A 23,942-nucleotide genomic window follows, 5' to 3' on the forward strand; every position below is an offset into this window, starting at 1 on the left:
AGTCATGGCATGGATGGGGGTGGAAAGGGGCAGGGGAGAGGAGATTCCAATTCCAGGGGTACCCTATGCACTCACTGGTCACAGAAACTAGAGCTGTTTTGTAACCCCATTCTCTGTACGCAGTTCCCAATTAAAGTTCCAGGTGGGAAATAAATGGTGAGGACCAAGGTATGACCAAAGCACACCTACTCAAGTTCTAGGGCAAAGGGGAGCAGCTAGTACTTGTGGCTACCAGGAAGCAGGGACTCCTCATAGGCAAAGATGAGAATTCAGACCAGAAGTTGCAAATTTAGAATGTGCAATGCAATTCTTGAATAAAAATGTACATTTTTCTTTAACAGTGGAATGTTAAAAAGATATATAAATTTTTAAAAGAAAAGAAGTATTAAGAATAGATGGGTAACTTGGTGTTCAACTAATTGTGACATTTAAAAAAAAAACACTTTTAAAGACAGAACCAATCACATGCACTAAATATATGAGCATGGATGAGTCACTGAAACTCTCTGAGCCTCAAAGGACTCCCCGGATTAAAATTTCTTCCATTGCTCTTTATGTAATGGGTAGCTGGGGCCATCTCCAGTTGTCCTGATATGTATCTGGCCACTGGATACAGATAGATCTGGAAGGGAAAGTGAGGCTGGTGATTTTGCACAGCCCTCCCTCACTCAAATGCAATTCAATGCAAGTCAAGTCATCATCTCCCTGATGTCATGATCCTCTTCAAGAATGAAGGACAAACCACAAAATGTGAGTAGTCCGAGGAACCTGAATGGGGACACAGTTCCTGTTGGGCAACTCAGCTCCTCCTCTCCTTTAGTTTCCTCTCCTCTCCCAAAATGGGGCATCATACTCCTACCTCAGTGTGTTTTGCCCAAAGAAAGGCAAATTTTGGTGGTTGGAACCTACCTAGTTATCTTCTCGCTTACTGGCTAGATTTCTTTCTCTAAGACCAAGCCTTTAACCCAATTCACTGTGGATGTTATTTTTTAAAATTTATTTATTTAAGTTTTCAACATTCATTTCCACAAAATTTTGAGTTCCAAATTTTCTCCCCATCTCTCCCCTCCCCCACCCCAAAATGCCCAGCATTTTAATTACCCCTATCACCAATCTGCCCTCCCCTCTAACATTCTTCCCTTCCCTTATCCCCATCTTCTCTTTTGTCCTGTATGGCAAGATAACTTTCTATACCTCATTACCTGTATTTCTTATTTCTTAGTTGCATGCAAGAACAATACTCAACAGTTGTTCCTAAAACTTTGAGTTCCAACTTTTCGCCCTCCCTCCCTCCCCACCCATCTCCACTGGGATAGCAAGCAATTCAATACAGGCCATGTCTGTGTAGTTTTGCAAATGACTTCCATAATGGTCGTGTTATGCAAGACTAGCTATATTTTGCTCCATCTTATCCTGCCCCCCATTTCTTCTATTCTCTTTTGACCTTGTCCCTCCCCAAGAGTGTAGACTTCTAATTACTCCCTCCTCTCATTGCCCTCCCTTCCATCATCCCCCCACCCTGATTATCCCCTTTTGCCCCACTTTCCTGTATTGTAAGATAGGTTTTCATACCAATATAAGTGTGCATTTTATTTCTTCCTTGAGTCAAATGTGATAAGAGTAAGCTTCATGTTTTTTCTCTCACCTCCCCCCCCTTTTCCCTCCACAGAAAAGTCTTTAATTTACCTCTTTTATGAGAGATAATTTGCCTCATTCCATTTCTCCCTTTCTCCTCACAATATATTTCTCTCTCAACCCTTAATTTCCTTTTTTAAGATATGATCCCATCCTATTCAACTCACCCTGTGCTCTGTCTCTCTGTCTCTGTCTCTCTCTGTCTCTGTCTCTCTGTCTCTCCGTCTCTCTCTCTCTCTCTCTCTCTCTCTCTCTCTCTCTGTCTCTCTGTCTCTCTCTCTCTCTCTCTCTCTCTCTCTTTCCATGTGTGTGTGTGTGTGTGTGTATGTGTATGTGTGTAATCCCACCCACTACCCAGATACTGAAAAGTTTCAAGAGTTACAAATATAGTCTTTCCATGTAGGAATGTAAACAGTTCAACTTTAGTAAGTCCCTTATGATTTCTCTTTGCTGTTTACGTTTTCATGCTTCTCTTGATTCTTATGTTTGAAAGTCAAATTTTCTTTTCAGCTCTGGTCTTTTCATCAAAAATGCTTGAAAGTTCTCTATTTCATTGAAATACCATTTCCCCCCCTGAAGTAATATACTCAGTTTTGCTGGGTAGGTGATTCTTGGTGTTAGTCCTAGTTCCTTTGACTTCTGGAATATCATATTCCATGCCCTTCAATCCCTTAATGTAGAAGCTGCTAGATCTTGTGTTATCCTGATTATATTTCCGTAATGCTTGAATTGTTTCTTTTTAGCTGCTTGCAGTATTTTCTCCTTGACCAGGGAACTCTGGAATTTGGCTACAATGTTTCTAGGAGTTTCCTTCTTTGGATCTCTTTCAGGAGGTAATCGGTGGATTCTTTCAATATTTATTTCCCCCCCTGGTTCTAGAATCTCAGGGCAGTTTTCCTTGATAATTTCATGAAAGATGATGTCTAGGCTGTTTCTTTGATCATGGCTTTCAGGTAGTCCCACAATTTTTAAATTGTCTCTCCTGGATCTATTTTCCAGGTCAGTTGTTTTTCCAGTGAGATATTTCACATTATCTTCCATTTTTTCATTCTTTTGGTTTTGTTTTGTGATTTCTTGGTTTCTCATAACGTCATTAGCTTCCATCTGTTCCTTTCTAATTTTTAAAGTACTATTTTCTTCAGTGAGCTTTTGAACCTCCTTTTCCATTTGGCTAACTCTGCTTTTTAAAGCATTCTTCTTGTCATTGGCTTTTTGAAGCTCTTTTGCCAATTGAATTAGCCTATTTTTTAAGTTATTTTCATCATCATTTTTTTGAGTCTCCTTCAGTAAGGTGTTGATCCGCTTTTCATGATTTTCTTGAATCTCTCTCATTTCTCTTCCTACTTTTTCCTCCACCTCTCTTACTTGATTTTCAAAATCCCTTTTGAGCTCTTCCATGGCCTGAGACCATTGCATATTTATTTTGGATGTTTGGGATACAGAAGCCTTGACTTTTATGTCTTTCCCTGATGGTAAGCATTGTTCTTCTGTTCACCAAAAAAGTAACCTTCTATAGTCATATTTTTTTCACTTTTTTGGGCATTTTCCCAACCAGTTACTTGACTTTTGTATCCTTTGTCAAGAGTAGGGTGTACTCTAGGAATCTGTAAGGTCTCAGTTCCTCCAAGATGGCACAATCAAACGTGTACACTGGTCTGGGAGTAGGAAGAGATTTTTGTGCCCAGAATATTAGCAGTTACCTCTCCACAGCCACCTGACCTCCAGTTCCACCAATCCAGTACTAAGGGCTGAGATTCAGAGAAGTTGCATGGGCAGGGCCGCCATTGAATGTGAGATAAAGATCAGCTATTGCAGGGCCTCTCCACAGGTCTGAGGTCAGAATGGGTTGCTCAGTGCCCCCAAGGTTTTTACAATCCAAAAATGGATGCAGGCTTCTAGCCAGTGCTTAGGGCCAGAGCTATGAAAGTCCCTTCTCCCTTCCTGGCTAGCTGAAAAAACTCTGTAACTAACCTTTGGCACCTCTGGGTTGAGGGATCTCTGAGCCACTGCTACTGGGAGTGGAGATTCCACCTCTGAGGGCTATTCCACGTGGCCAAGGTTGGGCTGGGCTCTGTTCTGTGTCTGGTGCAACAGAGGTTTCCCGCTGGCCTTTCAGGTCACCCTGGGCTAGAAATCTCTTCCACTCTGTTGTTCTCCACTTCTGCTGCTCCATAATTTGTTGAGAGTCCCTCTCTATAGGTATTTTATGGGGTGTGTAGGGAGAGCCAGCATATGTGTGTCTTTCTACTCTGTCATCTTGGCTCCGACCCGTGTGGACCTTATTGATTGGACAACAATAGGTTCCTGCCTAGGCAGCACTTAATGGTTGCCTTTTGGGTCCTCCTGTCTCAGAGAGAATGCAAGTAGTATTTTTTTTCTCTTTTGGTCAGCAAATCTGAGCGTCTTTCCCTCTCAGTTTGATTTTTTTTTTTTTATTAAAAAGGCCATTCCTTAATTCAAATCTTCAACAAGCTTATTAACTGAATGGGTGCTGCCTCACACAGTGAATAGCTTTAAATGGAGCTTTTTTTGGCATGAATTGCCTAGGTATGAACAGCATTTGAACACTTAGGTCCATTACTATATTTAAATGCAAATGTGAGTACTCACATAGTTTATGATAACTCCCACAGAGCAGAGGGCAGAAATAGTACTAGAACATAGCAGTTTACTCTTTAGTGATAGAATGAGGGGAGTGACTAAATAAGGGAAGCTCTATAAAAGATAAATGTATATATAGAATAATTTTGTATACATACTTATATACCATGTCAAATGGCAGTCATCTCTAGGGCAGGATACTGGGGAAGGTAGACAAAAAGGAGAGAGTTACATGATAATTTCATTGCATATTTGAAAAGTTGTGTGTAGTGACTTGTAGTTTCATGTATAATAACCTTTTTATTGTATTATGTTATGGAAATGAGCGGTTTTTTTCAATAAATATGTATTAATGTAATACAAAAAATAAAAGGGAGGGAAAAAGACAATTCTGACTTGAATTACCCAGGTGTTCACATCATTGTGAACACTTGCTTTCATTACTGGATTTGGAAACAAATGTAAGAAGTCCCATAAGTAAGAACTTCCTCAAAGCAAGGACCAGAAGCAATCTCAGGCCATAGCAGTTCACACTTCAGTGATACAATGAGGAGAGAAGGTAAACAGTGGAAGCCCTGGAAAAGAACACAACAATTTAGTCATGTAATCTCCTTTGATGCCCAAACATGGAGGAAAGAGCTCCAGTTACCCTTCCTGAGTTGACTGTCTTCGAAGAAAGGAATAGAAGGTCAGGTTTTCTTGGGAAGATTTTTCTCAATTATATATTTAGAATAATGAAAATATCTCCTTTCAGTCAATAGATTGTAACTTTGGCAGATGACAAAAATATTTACAAATTTAATTGATGAGTAAGCAGTTTGGGGGAAAGACATAATGATTTTACTTTTTACCTACCCTATTAATATCTCATATAATTGAAAATGTAACTCTGCTAGCCTTTGGAAATGATATTAGTTATTCCAAAGTACCAAAAAAGTTACGCTAAACTAATAACCTTGGGAAGGACTTAGAAGAAACTTAAGAGGCTTATTTTTCAGAACATGGTGACTCTGATTTGAGGAATAAGAGGAGTAGAAGCTAGGAGGAACAAATAGTAGTCAGTGGGAGCCCCCATCATCCAGGGTCCTTTTGTGAGAGAGCTCAGGCTCAGTTTTAGGGCTATCAGGTTCCATGATCCCTTGGACTAAAATGTATGAATACATGAAAACAGATATTTATTTTCTTCAAGATGAGTAGAGATGGGGAGACAAGACAGACTACTGGCTTCCTCAGTTATGCTCTATTCTAACTGGAGGGGCACAGAGTTGTCCCCTGAATCAGTTAGGAATGGAGTTGAACCTATGAAAATCAAACCATCAATGCAGAAATAGAAAAATAAAGTTTATTGTGAAAAAGAAAAACTAGATATAAGATACAGCCATAAACTAGCATTATATCTCTCAGCCCATAATCTCTGAGTCCCAGGACTCTCATTTCCCTGATTATGGGTGGGTGGCTTGAGACTTGGTATCTCTGATCCATCTCCTTAGAATGTGGGGAGGACATGACTTACATTTGATCCAGGCCATCCACTATTTCTCAGTCCCTTCAAATAAGTCTGTCCCAAATGTCTGAGGTGTGTTCTATTGCACATGAACGCCCTAGTCAACATTTTCACTGACTTTTTCTCCTCAGGCCTAGAAACACGGATGCTAAAAACTAGACTCAAAGCCTCAAAGTGGATCCCAAGTGTTTCCTTCCCTTGGGCTATTTCACTAACTCAGTGATTGGCAAATGTGGCCACATCTTCTGCAAAGAGTGTCTTTCAGCTGCTGGAAGGAATCTCACACACCAATAACCTCCAAAACTTGCAAGAAAATCATTGAATTTGAAGACTTTTTGAACAATAGGAGACTGCAGAATCTGATTATCATTGGCAAGATGCTTAGACTTCACTTACTGTGGAGCATCAAGGACTTGACCACCTGTGAGAAATATGGGCAAGAAAAGATCTTATTCTTTGAGGAGGATCTCAGACCCTTGCATGGCCCTTGCTTTTTAATGAGAGCACAAAGAGCACACAATCCTTTCCTTGGAAAAAGCTGCCAGTCAGTGCATGTTAAGATGACCCATTCCCTTTCAATCCTGGAATAGTGTGTGATCATTCAACTCTCTTCATGATAAACTGGGGGCATTTTTGGTATAAAACAGAGACTGGATGAAAAAGTCGTTTTTTTTTTCTTTTGCAGGAGAAACTACAGGCAATATGAGGTATTTTAAAGAGCAAGAAATGAAAATCTCAATTGGAATTTCAATAGGAGAAAATGAGAGAAGCACCATGGAAGGTAAATATCTGACTTTTGTTTTTAGTGATAAAAAAGAAAGGTGCCCTGTCTCCTGAAAGTTTATTTCACCTGGATGTAAATGGCAGAAGAAGTAACTTCTATAATAGAACAGACTTCTATTAAGGATGGAAGTTCTCAACACAGTTATTCATGAATATTTTGAGCCCCAAATAACAATATTTTCAAAAATATAATTTGCAGGGGAAGGGGGAGGAAAAACTTTAGAGCTCAAAGCTTTTTTTAGAAGTGAATGTTGAAAACTAAAATTAAATAAATTTTAAGAAAGAAAAGAATCTACATATTTATGTAAAGTGAATATAAACAATTTCTAGTTGATTTTAGACAGTTTGGAAAATATCAATATTTAGCATACATTTGAACACTCTTCATTTATTCCTTTGTACAAAGCACTCTCTCTGACCTTTTCATCATCAGATATTCCTTAGGAAAAGAATCTTAGGGAGGACGGAGCCAAGATGACGGAGTAGAAAGACGCACATACACATAGCTCCAAACCTACAACCCGTAGAACATCTAAAAGAAAGTAACTCAGGGTGAATTCTGCACCCAGAGGCCACAGAACATTGGAGTGAGGGAGATTTCTGTTCCAGAGAGACCTGCAAACCTCTCGCAAAAGGTCCTTCGTGCTGTGGACTGGGCGCTGGGACTGGAAGCTGAGTACAGTCCTGCCGCGGCCACGGCACCGAGAGGAAAAGATTCCAGCAGGCTTCAGGGATGGAATCTCCAGTGGCCACGTGGGTCCCTCCAACCACAGGTGACAGGGGTTGGTGAGAGGGTCTCTTTGGTGGGTCGAGAGGGGAGTGGGATTGCCCCCATAACTCAGGCCCCCTCGGGAGGCAACAGCGGAGACGGGAGCAGACCAGGGATCCCCAAGCAGGCAGGAGCCTGGACCCATTGTTGAAGGTCTCTGCATAAACCCCCTGAGGGAACTGAGCCAGTGAGGCGGCCCTGCCCCAATCTGAGCACCTGAACTTAATCTCACACTGAATAGCAGCCCTGCCCCCACCAAAAGCCCTGAGGCTGGGAAGCAGCATTTGAATCTCAAACCCCAAGCGCTGGCTGGGAGGATCTGGAGGCGAAGTGGGTGTGAAGAGAATATTCAGAAGTCAAATCACTGGCTGGGAAAATGCCCAGAAAGGGGAAAAGAAATAAGACTATAGAAGGTTACTTTCTTGGTGAACAGGCATCTCCTCCCTTCCCTTCTGATGAGGAAGAACAATGCTTACCATCAGGCAAAGACACAGAAGTCAAGGCCTCTATATCCCAGCCCACTCAATGGGCTCAGGCCATAGAAGGGCTCATAGAAAATCAAGCTAGAGAGGTGGAAGAAAAGCTGGGAAGAGAAATGAGAGACATGCAGTCAAAGCATGAACAACAGATCAGCTCCCTGCTAAAGGAGACCCAAAAAAATGCTGAAGAAAATAACACCTTGAAAAATAGGCTAACTCAATTGGCAAAAGAGGTTCAAGAAGCCAATGAGGAGAAGAATGCTTTCAAAAGCAGAATTAGCCAGATGGAAAAGGAGATTCAAAAGCTCACTGAAGAAAATAATTCTTTCAAAATTAGAATGGAACAGATGGAGGCTAATGACTTTATGAGAAACTAAGAAATCACAGAACAAAACCAAAAGAATGAAAAAATGGAAGATAATGTGAAATATCTCAGTGGAAAAACAACTGACCTGGAGAATAGATCCAGGAGAGACAATTTAAAAATTATGGGCCTACCTGAAAGCCAGGATCAAAAAAAGAGCCTAGACATCATCTTTCATGAAATTATCAAGGAAAACTGCCCTGAGATTCTAGAACCAGAGGGCAAAATAAGTATTCAAGGAATCCACAGATCACCGCCTGAAAGAGATCCAAAAAGAGAAACTCTTAGAAACATTTTGGCCAAATTCCAGAATTCCCAGGTGAAAGACAAAATATTGCAAGCATCTAGAAAGAAACAATTCAGGTATTGTGGAAATACAATCAGGATAACACAAGATCTTGCAGCTTCCACATTAAGGGATTGAAGGGCTTGGAATAGGATATTCCAGAAGTCAAAGGAACTAGGACTAAAACCAAGAATCACCTACCCAGCAAAACTGAATATAATACTTCAGGGGAAAAATTGGTCTTTCAATGAAATCAAGGACTTTCAAGCATTCTTTATGAAAAGACCAGAGCTGAAAAGAAAATTTGACTTTCAAACACAAGAATGAAGAGAAGCATGAAAAAGTAAATAGCAAAGAGAAGTCAAAAGGGACTTTACAAAAGTAGAACCGTTTACATTCCTACATGGAAAGACAATATTTGTAACTCTTGAAACTATTCAGCATCTGGGTACAGGGTGGGATAACCCACACACACATGCACACGCACACGCACACACACATAGAGACAGAGTTCACAGAGTGAACTGAAGAGGAGGGGATCATATCTTAAAAAAAAATGAAATCAAGTAGTGAGAGAGAAATATATTGGGAGGAGAAAGGGAGAAATGGAATGGGGCAAATTATCTCTCATAAAAGAGGCAAGCAAAAGATTTTTAGTGAAGGGAAAAGAGGGGAGGTGAGAGAAAAACATGAAGTTTACTCCCATCACATTCCACTAAAGGAAGGAATAAAAGAGAGAGAGAAAAAAAGGAAAAGAATCTTAAAAACTCTACCCTACTGTGCCTGGAAGTGAAAAAATCATTGAGGAAGGCAGAGAGTAAAATTGTGTCTGTCAACATGGCCCATGAATCTGCTCAGACAGACAAAAGCAAGTAATAATGAACACAAATGTTTGATGCTGTCTTAGACACTGACACTCATTGACTTTTCTTTCCTTCTTTTACTTCAATTTCTTGGGTGGTAGGTGGAAGGCTAGACTCTCAAAAACATGGCTGTAGCTGAATATGAGAAATTACACCAGTTCTTGGAGGAAGAACAGCTACAATTTCAAAGACTGGACAAGGAAGCAGGGGACAACTTGGCATCTGAGGAGAGCAAGGCTAGTCAGTTCCAAGAGATCCTCAACATACCAGTGAATTCAGAATACCACAGAACCCCAGGTAACTACAACAGCCGTTCCTAAGGCTAGGAAAATCACTAAGGAGGGCCCTCTTCTTGTGGCTGAAGGGACACAGTGCAAGACCAGAGCTGTTCCAGACAGCCCCAGTTCAGCAAACCAGGAGGAGATCCTGAACACCAGGGAGGTGGACACCACAATGGCCAATACCAGGACCCCAGGTGTGCTTCATCACACCAGGGAAATCGGAAAGACACTATCACAGATGAGCTTTACCAACCACTGAGCTTTCCTATGCTCTAGCTCAGCAGAGGAGATCTCCTGTGTCCAGACCACCCCTCCCCCACACTTAACCCAGCTAGCTGCAGGGTAACACTGGGGAAACCCAGAAAAACATCACCTGGCGTCTGCTTTGGCACACCAGTCAACTCAGCACCAGGTAAGCTGCAGTATTTTAACTTCTAGCTGAAAGAATCAGAGGACATAATACACAAACCCTCAGGTTCTAAGCACAAGAACTGTGGAACAGAGCCCCCTGTGCCTCAAAAGCAGAGATCCACTTTAAAAACCAGGAAAACGGTGATCATCATGATCAAGAAGCAAAAAAGAAAAGACAATGGAAATTTTCTATGGGAATAAGGACCAAAACACGAATGCCAAAGAGATGAGCATTGAGACTGTACTCCCATATGAAACTTCAGAAGGGAATATGAGCTGGTCTCAAGCACAAAGAGCATTCTTGGAAGAGCCGAGAAGGATTTTAAAAGCAAATTAGAGAAGAATAAGAAAAACTGGTCAATGATTTTTAAAATATCAAAAAGAATTCACAGAAGAGAACAATTCCTTTAAAAGGAAAATTAGATAAATGGAAAAGGAAGTGCAAAACCTAACTGGAGAAAATAACTCCTTAAAAGGAACAATTGGGCAAATGGAGAAAGGAGATGCAAAAGTTAACTGAAGAAAACAATCTATTAAAATTCAGAATTGGGCAAGTAGAAACTAAAGACTCTGTAAGACACCAAAAATCAGTCAAACAGAATCTAAAGAATGAAAAACTAGAAGAAAACTATAAAATATCTCACTGGAAAAACAACTCACCTGGAAAATATATCCAGGAGAGACAATTTTAGGAATCATTGGTTGACCAGAAAACCACGATGAAAACAAGAACCCAGACAATATCTTCCAAGAAATCATTAAGGAAATCTTCCCAGAGGCCCTAGGACCAGAGTGAAAATTAGTCATGTAAAGAATCCACCATTCACCTCCTGAAATGGATCCCAAAACTATAGACACCAAGGAACATTGTTGCCAAATTCCAGAACTATAAAGTGAAGGAGAAAATACCACAGGCAGACAGAAAGAAACAATTCAAATATCAAGGTGCTACAATCAGAATCACACAGGACCTTGCAGCTTCTACATTAAAAGATCAGAGGGATTAGAATATGATATTCTCTAAGGCAAAGGAGCTGGGACTACAACAAAGGATCAATTACCTAGCAAAATTGAGCATAGTATTCCAGGCAAGGAAGTGGACATTTTATGAAATAAGGGATTTCCAGACATTTCTGATGAAAAGACCAGAGGTCAATAAAAAATTTGATATTCAAACACAAGTCTCAAGAGAGGCATGAAAAGGTAAAGAGGGGAAAAAACTTGTTATTCAATATGGGCAAACTATTTATATTTCCTATAAGGGAAGATGATACTTGTTAATCTTGAGGATTGCATACTTATTATGATATTTAAAAGGGATATACATAGAGGAAGTCGGTATAAAGTAAATGATGTGAAGATAAAAACATGACTTAAGGGTGTGAAAGGATTGTAATGGGAGATGTGAGAAGGAGGAGGTAAATAGCATCACAGGAAGATGCACAAAAATACTTTTCATTAAAGGTAAAGAGGGGAGGGAGATGAGTATTTTTTGAGATTTACTCTCATCTGATTTGGTTCAAGGAGGGGACAAAAAACTCATTAAGTATAGAAATCAAACTAGTTCTATAAGGAATAGGAGGGTATGGGGGAAAGAAAGGGGCAGGGAGGCTAAAAGGGAGCGAAGAAATAGTAAGGGAGAAGGGGAGTAAAAAAGAGAGTGGGCCGAAAAGAAGGGAGGGAAGACTGAGGGAGGTGGTGATCAAAAACAAAATTTTTGTTTAATTGTTTAATTAACTTAAATCTATTGTCTATTGTGGAAGGGAAGGGAGAAGGGAGAACTAAAAGCATAAAGAGGGGAGAAAGAGAATGGAGAGAAAGACACAGATAGTAGTCATAACTGTGAATGTAAAAAACGGAGGCAGATGGCAAAATGAATCAAAAAACCATAATCCAATAATATGTTGTCTATAAGAAAAACATTAGAAACACAGGTAAAGGGAAAAGGTTGGAGCAGAATATATTTTTGCTTCAGCTGATGTAAAAAAAAAAACAGGGGTAGCAATCTTAATCTCAAACAGAGAAAAAGCAGAAATAGATCTTATCAAAAGAGGTAAGGAACGAAAATATATCCTGCTAAAAGGCACCATAGATAATGAAACATTATCCTTACTAAACATATGTGCTCCAAGTGGTAGAGGGTCCAAATTCTTAGAGGAAAATTTAAGGGAGTTGCAGGAAGAGATAGAAAACAAAACTATACTAGTGGGGGACATCACCCTCCCCCTTTCTGAACTTGATAAATCTAATCTCAAAATAAACATGAAAGAAGTTAAGGAGGTGAATAAAACTCGGGATAAGGTAAATATGATAGATCTCGAGAGAAAAATGGATTGGGATAGAAAGAAATATACTTTTTTCTCCATGGTATATGGCACATGTACAAAATTTGACCATGTACTATGGTATAGAAACCTCACAATCCAATGCAGAGAAGCAGAGATAGTCAATGCATCCTCCTCAGATCATAACGCAATAAAAAATTACATGTAGCCAAAGGCCATGGAAAGATAAACCAAAAAATAATTGGAAACTAAATAATCTATTACTAAAGAATGAATAAGTTAAGCAACAAATCATAGAAACAATCAATTATTTCATTCAAGAGAATGGCAATAATGAGACAACCTACCAACAGTTATGACATACTGCAAAAGCAGTTCTTATGGGAAATTTTAAATCATTGAACACCTACATGAATAAAAATGGAGAAAGAGGGGATCAAAGAATCAGGCTGAGAAAGCTAGAAAAGAATGAATTGAAAAATCTCAAGTAAATACCAAATTAGGAATACTGAAAAACAAAGGAGAGATCAATAAAATTGAAATTAAGTAAATTATTAGCCTAATAAATAAAACTAAGGGTTGGTTTTATGAAAAAAAATCAATAAAATTGATAAACCTTTGGTCAATTTATTTTAAAAAAAACAAAGAAGAAAACAAAATACCAATATAAACATGAAGAGGGTGGAGGAAGAAATTAAAGGAACAATTAGAAATTAGTTTGCCCAACTGTGTGCTCATAAATTCGACAATGTAAATGAGATGGATGAATATCTTAAAAATATAAATTGCCCACGTTAACAGAAGAGGACGCTGAATATTTAAATAACACCATCTTAGAAAAATAAATTGAACAAATCATCAATGAACTCCTAAGGAAAAAATCTCCAGGGCCAGGTGGATTTAGAGGTGAATTGTATCAAACTTTTAAAGAACAGTTCAGTACAATACTTTATAGACTATTTGGGGAAATTAGTGAAGAAGTCCTACCAAATTCTTTTTATGATACAAATATAGTTCTGACACCTAAACCAGGAGGAGCCAAAACACAGAGAAAATTATAGACCAATTTCTCTAGTGAATATAGATACAAAAATTTTAATAAGATATTAGCAATAAGAATACAGCAACTTATCACTAGAATGATAAATTATGATCAGGTAGAATTTATACCAGGAATGCAGGAGTGATTCAATATTTGGAAAACTAACAGTATTATTGTTCATATCAACAACAAAACTAACAAACCACATGATTATCTCAATAGATGCAGAAAAAGCTTTTGACAAAAAACAGCACCATTCCTATTAAAAACACTGAAGAGCATAAGAATAAATGGAACTTTCCATAAAATAATAAGCAGTATCTACCTAAAACCATCAGCAAGCCTTATATGCAATGGGGATAAGCTAGATGCAATTCCAGTGAGATCAGGGGTGAATCAAGGATGTCCATTATCACCACTGTTATTCAACATGGTACTAGAAATGTTATCTTCAGCACTAAGAGAAGAAAAAGAAATGGAAGGAATTAGAATAGGCAAAGAAGAAGCTAAGTTATAGTTCTTTGCAGATTATATGGTGATATTTCGAGAAGACAAGAGAATCAAGTGAAAATCTACTTGAAATAATAAACAACTTTGGCAAACTTGCAGGTTACAAAATAAACCCAGATAGATCACCTGAATTTCTATATATTACTAACAAAGCCCAGCAAAAAAAGATAGAAAGACAAATTCCATTTAAAGCTATGGTAGACACTATAAAATATCTAGAAGTCTACCTACCAAAACAAACCCAGGGACTATGTGAACCCAATTACAAAACACTTTTCACACAAATAAAATCAGATTTAAGTAAATGGAAAAACATTAGTTGCTCATGGGTAGGCTGAGTTAATATAATAAAAATGACAATTATACCCAAGTTAATTTACTTATTCAGTGAAATCCTAATCAAACTATCAGATAATTATTTTCTAGAGCTAGAAAAAGTAATGTCAAAATTCATCTAGAAGAACAGAAGGTCCAGAATATGAAGGGAACTAATGAAAAGAAATGCTATGGAAGGTGGTCTAACTCCACCAGATCTCAAATTGTATTATAAAGCAGCAATCATCAAAACTGGCTAAGAAATAGAAGGATAGACCAATGGAAAAGACTAGGCACTCAAGACACAGTAGTCAAAGAATTCATCAATCTAGTATTTGATATACCCAATAACTCCAGCTACTGGGATAAGAACTCACTTTTTAACAGAAACTGTTGTAAAAACTAGATGATAGTGTGACAGAAACTGAGCATAGACCAATGCCTGACACCATAGAAAAGAATAAAGTCCAAATGAATATATGATTTAGGTATAAAGACTGATACTATAAACAAATTAGGGGAGCAAGGAATAGTGGATTTGTCAGATTTATGGAGAATAGAGAATGTTTTAACCAAACAAGAGACAGAGAACATTATGAAGTGCAAAATGAATAATTTTGATCACATTAAACTGAAAAGTTTTTGCGCAAACAAACCCAATGCAGCCAAAGGTAGGAGGGAAGCAGAAAACTGGGAAAGAAGTTTTGCAAGCAGTGTCTGTGATAAAAGCCTCACTTCTAAAGTGTATAGAGAACTGAGTCAAATGTACAAGAATACATGTCATTCCCCAATTGATAAATGGTCAAAGATATGAACAGAGAGTTTTCAGAGGCAGAATTTAAAACTATTCTATAGTCATATGAAAAAATTCTCTAAAACACTATTGATTAGAGAGATGTAAATCCAAACAACTGTGAGGTACCACATCACACCTATCAGATTGGTTAATGACAAAACAGGAAGATGAAAAATGTTGGAGAAGATGTGGGAGATTTGGAACACTAATTCATTGTTGGTGGAGCTGATCTAACTACTCTAGAGAGCAATTTCCAACTATGCCCAAAGAGCTACAAAAATGTGCATACCTTTTGACCAAGCAATATCACTTCTAGGACTGTATTCTAAAGAGATTCTAAAAATGAGAAACATACAAAAATGTACACGTACAAAAATATTTACAGTAGCTCTCTTTGTGGTGGCCAAGAATTGGAAATCAAGGGGATGTCCATCAATTGTGGGATGGCTGAACAAGTTGGGGTATATGAATGTAATGCTATTGTGCTATAAGAAATGATTAAAAAGGAAGACTTCAGAAAAGCCTGGAAGGACTTATTTGAACTGATGCTGAGTTAAAGAAAGGAGCAGAAGAAGGAGTACTCTGTACACAGCAACAACCACAATGTGGCAGGTATTTTTCTGGTAGACTTAGTCCTTCACAGCAACGCAAGGACATAAAAAATTCCCTATGGACTCCAGACAAAATGCCTTCCACATCCAGAGAAAGAACTATGAAATTGGATCGCAGGATGAAGCACATCATTTTCTCTTTCCTTTTGTTTTGTTTTATGGTTTCTCCTATTCATTTTAATCCTTCTGTGCAACATGGCTAAGGTGAAAATGTAGTTAAAAAGAATGTGTGTAGGACCTATGTAAAATTGCATGCCATCTTGGGAGGGAGGGATGAGGGAAGGGAGAAGGAAGGGGATGGAGGAGGAGACATCTAAGATCCATGGAAGTGATAGAAAACTGAAAACAAAATAATTTTTAAAAATAAAAATGAGATAATTACTTATCTTAGGATAAAAGTTCCCTTGTATCTATCCAATTGGGAGATAACATTTGCCTCGTGTTCAAATCATGATGTTCATGTAAGCCAATCTACTTATAAGGTGGGCATTGTCCTTGATTATGAAAGAGGACAAATGCTGCAGATGAAATTCTAATCTCCAGTCCCCCAAAGGATGTTTTTAAAGGGCCTCTTCACCCTTGCTTCTCTCCTTGCTATCTAAAGGGGAAAAACAACTTTGGAACTCCACATATCTGCCCCAGGACCAATTAGCAAAATGATGAGAAAGATGACGATGACTAAAGTGAGATTTTCAAATTCAAGCAACCAAAAACAGCTCCCCAAACCACTCCACCCATTAGAAGCCATATGGAGTGTGTAAATAAAGTTGTGTATCACTATCAAAAACAATACAAAGAATTTCTATGTTATTTATACTAGTTAACAAAACTAGTTGCCTCACTTTGTATCAATCAACACCTGGTGTCACACAGTTACTAACTTCAGGAGTCACAGTGCCTAGATCACAATAGGCACTTAATGAATGTTTATTGACTGTGTAAATGTTTATTGATTGATTGGCTGAAGTCAAGTCTTGGTGATTCTAGGCCTAATGCTCTATTACTAATGCTTCCCAGTCAAACAATATACATAAAATCAATTCAATAAATACATGATATATAAATGCATACAAATAAATACAAAAATATAAAATTTTTATCAAAACATAGAGTTCAAGGCATAAATCAATAATAAGCACTTTGCATTTATAATGGCTCTATGTAGTACCCAAGGCAGTAATATGGTACACTGGACAGAGTGCCAGGTCTAAAGACAGTAATTCTCATCTCAATGAGTCCAAATATGGTCTCAGACTCTGGTGACCATGGAAAAATCACTTAATCCTGTTTGCCTGGAGTCTCTAACTTATATGTTAAATGAGTTGGAGAAGGAAATACCAAGCTACTCCAGTATTTTTGCCAAGAAAGTCAGACACAACTGAAATGACTGAAGAACATCAAATTAAATATATTGGATGAGGAGAATGAAAAAAAAATAATCAAGGAGGAAAATAATTGAAATGAAAGGTTTCCTAAAGTTCAGGACAAGGGAGAAACATCTTTGAGGAAATAAAATTATTTCTAAAATGAACAACTAAAAAAAGATAAAAAGTGAAAAAATTCTTTGATAAGACAGGGAAAACAGCTCACACCTTAAAAATCATTGAAGAAGAAAAAAAATTCAGACTAACTTTCCTGGGAAACAGAAACAAGGAAATTGGAATACATTTCCTGGATATAATTAAGAAAAGAGTCTGGAGTATTACTGACTTATTTACTTTAATAATTACTAAACTATGAAACTGAGACTAGCCTTTCTTTGAGAAACATACATGCACATACACATGAACAACAGCATGGAACTGAAAAATATTATCAGTCTCCCTTTATGTTTTGAGTTTTCAAACCAGAGGATTTGCTGTTGTCTTGGCTAAGACACTACAACCCAGGGATGAGGAATACAGAAGGCAATTGTTATCAAGCATTTACAAAGCCAGAGCAAGAGCTTGTCTATATACTCCCTGTTTTATTCATCTCATCGAAGTGCATCTGTGCTATAAGAATGTATAATTTGGGACGAGCAATTATGGCTATATTTATGTTTCAAAATTTTCTCATATACCTATAATGTCCTTTACAATAACTCTTCCCCATGAAGAAAACAATGTTTTGTTCTCAGTAATTCTTCCATCACTAATTGAGAAATCTGAGTTACACAGTTTACTTTTTTTAGGATGAATTTATCATTGTCAAGATTCAAATCTATCTATTGGGAAAGATAAAGAAAGACATTTCCAGGTTCTGGGAATCAGTGAACTTAAAGTATCACTTTGTAAGAAAAAAAGTCACTTTCAGATCAAGTGCTTGAAAAATAGATTTACCTGATTTAATTAATATTTAGCTTTAGTTTTCAAATGGAAAGGGACTCCCTATCTAACCATCTGACCATATAAGTATTCTTCTTGTCCCTAAATTAATTTTATTTCATAGTGGAATTTCACGTTCATACCATTGAAATAATTTAATAAATTATGTGTCAGCAATTTTTAATGGCTTCTGTTGTTATCAAGTCTAGCCTACACTAAACAAATGAAGTCACAGAATAATTGAAAAGACAACAGTGCTAAGAAGCTAGTCAGTCTCCTAGTAGGAAAACCACCTGTGCAAACAAAGTTTTTAACTTCCATTTCAATTGTTGGCTCCTGAACAGTCAGTTATTAAGGGCTTTTAAGAAATCTCAGTGCCGAGGGGAGGGTGTGTGTGTGTGTGGAATCTTCCAGCCCTAGTTTGTATAGCTTACTTTCTGTCATTCCAGGTAGGATTGTAACTATAAAGCATTGTTCTTATCTTGTTCTGGTCAAATGCATATTTCCCGTCACATTACACAGTCCCCTCCCACCTTTTAACTCCATAAAATTAATTTGGTTTTGTTTAAAGGGAGCACATAAAATATCTACAGGATTTATCTTCATACTTGCAATTCTGAAACTTTTTATTAGCTGAAAAATATATTGAGGGATAAAAAATTGAGATCCAGGTATTTTCACATTCCAAGGAAATTGTATTAATAAATGGGTCGACTGCTATAGTCTTAGAAGAAATTGTGTAGGGGTGAATTTTCCACATACTCATTTTCAATCCATTATACATATATACATATATATGTATATATATTCAGCACATGTAATGTACATAATATTGTGTGTATATATATGTACATATATTCAACATGTGTAATCATGCAAAACACTTCCATAACAGTCATGTGAAAGATTAACTATATTTCTCTCCATCCATTCCTGCCCCCCATTTATTCTATTTGTTCTTTTGACCCTGGCCCTCCTCAAAAGTGTTTTCTTCTAATTGTCACCTCCTGACATTTGCTCTCCCTTCTATCATCTCTCCACTCCCATTTATTCTCTTCCTCCCTATTTTCCTGTAGTGTAAGATAGATTTTCATAGCAAATTGAATGTGTACCTTATTCCCTCCTTAAACCAAATCTAATGAGAGTAAAGTTCACTCCTTCCCTTTACTTCCTCCCTCTTCTCTTCCATTGAAAAAGCTTTTACTTACCTATTTGATGTGAGAGATCATTTACCCTCATTTCATTTCTCCCCTTATTCTTCTCCCAATATATTCCTTTCTCACATCTTAATTTTATTTTAGGTATCATTCCTTCACATTCAACTCACCCTGTACCCTCTGTCTGTATGTTTATAATCCCTCCAACTCACCTAATTCTGAGAAGTCTCAAGAGTTACAAATACAATGGAACCTTGGTTTACATAAGTAACCTGGTTTACATAAGCTTCAGATTAGAAAAAAATTTTGCAAAATTTGTTTTGCAGGATGAACAAAAATTTGAAGTCCAAACATCATGTTTGGACTTGAATGGCTCACAAAGGAATGACGTTCAAATAGAGAGATATGTATTTTTTTTTTGAACGAGCATGTTTGTATGCCATCTCAGGGAGGAGAAAATTTAAAACGGATGGAAGTGATTGCTGAAAAGTGAAAACAAATGCATTAATTTTTTAAATGTCATAAGCAAGTGTCATTACATAGATTCCTAGTCAGAAATGAGTGCAAAGAAAGAAAAATCAGGAAGTCAAAACATGAAAGTGATTCTAAAAAATGAAAAATAAGTGAAGGCAGTACTGTTAGTCTTACTTTTAGCCAAAGTAGCATAAGAGAAAACATTCTTGACACTGAAATCCTGGATATTCTCATAAAAGGAGATTCTCCTTCCAAGCAATAAAGCTCTTGTCAAAGTTAAAGTGAGGGTTAGTTTATTTTATTTTTTGGTTTATATTGTGTTCTAATCATTGCTATTGTATTTCAGGTCCATTAGGAACAAAAAATTACTTAAATTATAAATAATTATTTTATACGAACATTTTTGGAGATATGGTACTGATCATCTGACTTTACATTATTTGCTATAGGAAAATTCACTTTGCAATACTAACAAATCACAGAATCTCAGAACTAATTAAGGTGATAAACTGAGTTTCCATTGTATTATCTTTCCATGTAGGAATGTAAACAGCTCAGCTTTACTAAGTCCCTTATGATTTCTCTTTCCTGTTTACCTTTTCATGATTCTATTGATTCTGGTGTTTGAAAGTCACATTTTCTATTCAGCTCTGGTCTTTTCATCAGGGATGCTTGAAAGTCCTCTATTTCATTGAGTGACCATTTTACCCCTGAATTATCATACTTAGTTTTGCTGGTTAGGTGATTCTTGGTTTTATTCCTAGCTCTGCAATATCCTATTCCAAGTCCTCTGATTCATTAATGTAGAAGCTACTAGATCTTGTGTTATCCTGGGTGTGTTTTCACAGTACTCAAGTAGTTTCTCTCTGGCTGCTCACAATATTTTCTCCTTGATCTGGGAACTCTGGAATTTGGCTACAATATTTGGCCTCTCAGAGTTTTCCTTTTGAAATCTCTTTCAGGAGGAGACTGGTGGATTCTTTCAATATTTATTTTACCCTCTGGTTCTAGAATATCAGGGAAGTTTTCCTTGCTAATTTCTTGAAAGATGATGTCTACAGTCTTTTTGTGATCATGGATTTCAGATAGTCCAATAATTTTTAAATTGTCTCCCCTGGATCTATTTTCAGGTTCGTTTTGTTTTGTTTTGTTTTGTTTTTTTGTAATAAGATATTACACATTGCTATTTTTCAATCTTTTTTTAACTTCTTGATTTTTTCAGAAAAGTATTAACTTCCATCTACTCCATTCTAATCTTTAAGGAATTATTTTCTTCAGTGAGCTTTTGGACTTCCTTCTCCATCTGGACAATTCTGCTTTTTAAAGTATTCTTCTCGTTAGCTTTTTTTAATCTCTTTTGCCATTGGGATTAGTATATTTTTAAGGTATCGTTTTCTTCAGCATTTTTAGGCCCCTTTAGCAAGCAGTTGACTCATTTTTCATGATTTTCTTCTCCTTTTTTTTTTTTTTGAAGATTGAAGCAAACTTTTTTCACTTTAATTTTTGCATTTTTTTCCTTTTAAACTATGTCTTCTTTCAAAGTTTATGTTTGGACTAATATGGAAATATGTTTTACATGACTGCACATATATAACCTACATCAAATTTCTTACCATTTTGGGAACAGGGGAGGAGAGGGAGGAATGGAGAAAAGTTTGGAATTCAACATTTTATAAAAATGAATACTAAAAATTATCTTCACATGTATTTGAAGAAAATGCAAAATACTGTTAAAAAATTAAAAGCAATTTCAAACTCCTTTGCAAAGGACTTTTGAGAACTTTCATGAAAAAGTTTATAAACCATTTCAAAGTAAGGACACAGATAGAACTGCTTTTTTTTCCCCAAATAGTAAGATGGATGTTTCCAATAAAATTGTCCTAAAAGGACAATGCTGAAGGGAAAGTTTTCTCCTCCAAAAATTATAGAAGCAAAATGTTTGTATTTTTAGTAATAAATCATCCTCCTAATTCTAAATGCATTGAGTTAATTATTATTTACAATCTTCAAAGTGGTCTTTTAAGTTTATATTCTGAGTGATTTTTAAAAAATAGTCTTGAACATTCTATTTTATTTGCTATTACTTTAGAATTCGAAATTGTGATTTATTAGCTCACAAAATTAAGCCATTAATCCTTACTGGATAATTGTCACAATTTGGCTTTTGCCTTTCCAGTGACATCAAAAGTTGTACCAAAATACTCCTTAGTTGTGTTAAGTAAGCCAAGCTAGCCAATCTGTTAATAAGATGCTTCAAATAAAATTAGTAACAGTTTGGAAAAGAAAGATTAATTGTATTTTATACAATTTTTAATAATTGTATTTTTTAATTGGTATTATTGGGGCTTGAAATAAAAAAAAATTTTCTTTAGGCCACCATATTTCCAAGTTAGAAAGGAATAATTATACGAAAAAAAGCATGCCATTCTACAAATCACACAGGGATAAATCTAGAATTTTTAAGAGAGAGCTCTTCCACAGAGGTCAACAAGTAAGACTTAACAAACTTGAAAGGCTTTCCCAGTAACCATTTTTTAACATTAATTGACTCTCTTGTAATCTGACAAGTGCTTGACGGAGGAAGAAGATGTCTCTGAGCAATCTGGGAACTGTCATATTTTCCAAGTCTCTTTGAAGTTTGTGTCTCATGTTTCTGCTCCTTTGGTGAATTCAAGTGCGAACATGCTTTTGTCCAATTAACCTGAGGCAATAACTTTTTCTATTAAGTTTTCATTGGGTTTGGAATAGTCCCAAGGCTGCCTATTCTCAGTCAATCCATAAAGTTTCCTTAGGGCTATCCGAGCAGCTTCTTCTTCTGCCACCAGTGCTGTTTCACCAGGTCCTTCTGCAACTGGTTTCTTTTCACAGTATAAACCAACAAAATACAATGGCAACATTGTGCTGCTTCCAAACTGCCACGTAATTCTGGGTTCAGGAGCAGAAATATTCCTTTTCATCAACTCATCCACTCGTAGTCCCATGGGATTTATGACCTTCCACATCTCAAAAAGCTCTTTTTCAGTCATCTGTGTAATTAAGAAATCCCTGATGAAAACTAATGTCTTCAGTGGTTCACTGCTTTGCAGCAATGTTTCTATTATTGCAAAGGAAGTCTGCTGGAGTACTGTCTGGAGGACTGGAAATTCTGCACTTAGATGTTAATTGTTTCACAGTCAAGTTTCTGCCTACATGATGAATGATGTGCTCACTGGCAAGAAAATCCACAACTGCTTGTATGCCTTCTGAGGGCAGGTTTGGGTATGCATCTCCAAGGAGCTGTGTGATACATGTCTGTGAAAAGGCTCTCTCTTGTTCTGACAATTCTTGTTTATCTCTAAGGTTGAGATCCACTGCCTCTTTGTCTACTCCTAGTTTCTGTCTTCTGGCTTCCTCACTTTAAATATAACATCTGTTAACAAAAGCAGTTCTGAGAAGCTCTAAAGAAAATGTTCATGTTGCCAGTAACAAAATGCCTGAATTTTTGCATGATAGTCCCAGTTGGGTTTCTCTGAACAGCGCATGTGAAGCAGAGGACACTTGAGCTGCAGCTGCCGCTCCAGCTCCTTCTGGAAGCAGAGTGCCTCGCGAATTCCTCCCTTGATGCCCCCGCTGGGTTAGACAGGCTGCCCATGGCTGAGGCCCTCAGGAGGCCACGGAACCTGCCAACAAGCAGCTGCACCAGTGCAGGCACCATGGTGGATAAGCGCGGGCAGAAAGAGGGAGGAAGGAAGGAAGCCTCGTGATTTTCTTACATCACTCTCATTTCTTTTCCCAATTTTCCTTCTACTTCTCTTACTTGATTTTCAAAGATTTTATTTTGAGCTCTTCCATGGTCTGAAACCAATTAATATTTTTCTTGGAGGCTTTGGATATAGGAGTTTTGACTTTGTTGTCTTCTTCTGTTTGTATATTTTGGTTTTCCTTGTCACCAAAGTACAATTCTATAGACTGACTCTTTTTCCTCATTTCCTCAGCCACTTACTTGACTTTTGAGCTCTTTGTCAAGGTAGTTCTCTGCTTCCAATAGCGATGAAGGGTGTACTGTCAGTCACTTCATCCTTCCACAATCTGTGGGCCTAGACCTCCAGAAATAGCCCCTCCTGCTACCCCTTCTGCTGCTGGGGATGAGTGTGGGTTCCTCCACCCACTCCCCCATCCTAGGATGGGGGAGCTGAACCACTCTGCTCTCTCATACAGGTCTGACAGGGTTTTCCAGTGACTTTCCAAAGTTTCCTCAGTGTTTTGGGGTTGTGAAGTCTGTAAATTTCCACAGGTGCTGGATGTCAAATCCTTCCAAGCCCTAGTCAGATCCCATCTGTGCTGGTGTGGCCTACTCAGGACTGCACAATCGAAACTTCTCCCCGACCTTCCAGGTTTTCTTGGACTGGAGATTTGCTTCACTCCATCATTCCGTGGATTCTGCAGCTCCAAAATTTGTTCAAAGTGATTTGTTTAGAGTCATTCTTGCAG

The 23,942-nt window shown here is 37.4% G+C and overlaps 1 long non-coding RNA gene and 1 pseudogene across 1 annotated transcript in view; both read right to left on the reverse strand.

The window, feature by feature from the left end:
• Nucleotides 1–4,558: 4,558 nt before the first annotated feature.
• The window catches only part of LOC140513592 (uncharacterized), a 36,022-nt gene continuing 16,638 nt past the window's right edge, over nucleotides 4,559–23,942 (reverse strand). Inside the window, exon 3 of the long non-coding RNA XR_011970245.1 lies at nucleotides 4,559–4,811. This is a non-coding gene — a long non-coding RNA (uncharacterized lncRNA). The remainder of the gene's footprint in view (nucleotides 4,812–23,942) is intronic.
• On the reverse strand, nucleotides 22,058–23,166 carry LOC140514315 (large ribosomal subunit protein mL44 pseudogene; annotated as a pseudogene).

The sequence above is a fragment of the Notamacropus eugenii genome, chromosome 7 (genome assembly GCF_028372415.1).
Source record: "Notamacropus eugenii isolate mMacEug1 chromosome 7, mMacEug1.pri_v2, whole genome shotgun sequence".
NCBI classification, from domain to species: domain Eukaryota; kingdom Metazoa; phylum Chordata; class Mammalia; order Diprotodontia; family Macropodidae; genus Notamacropus; species Notamacropus eugenii.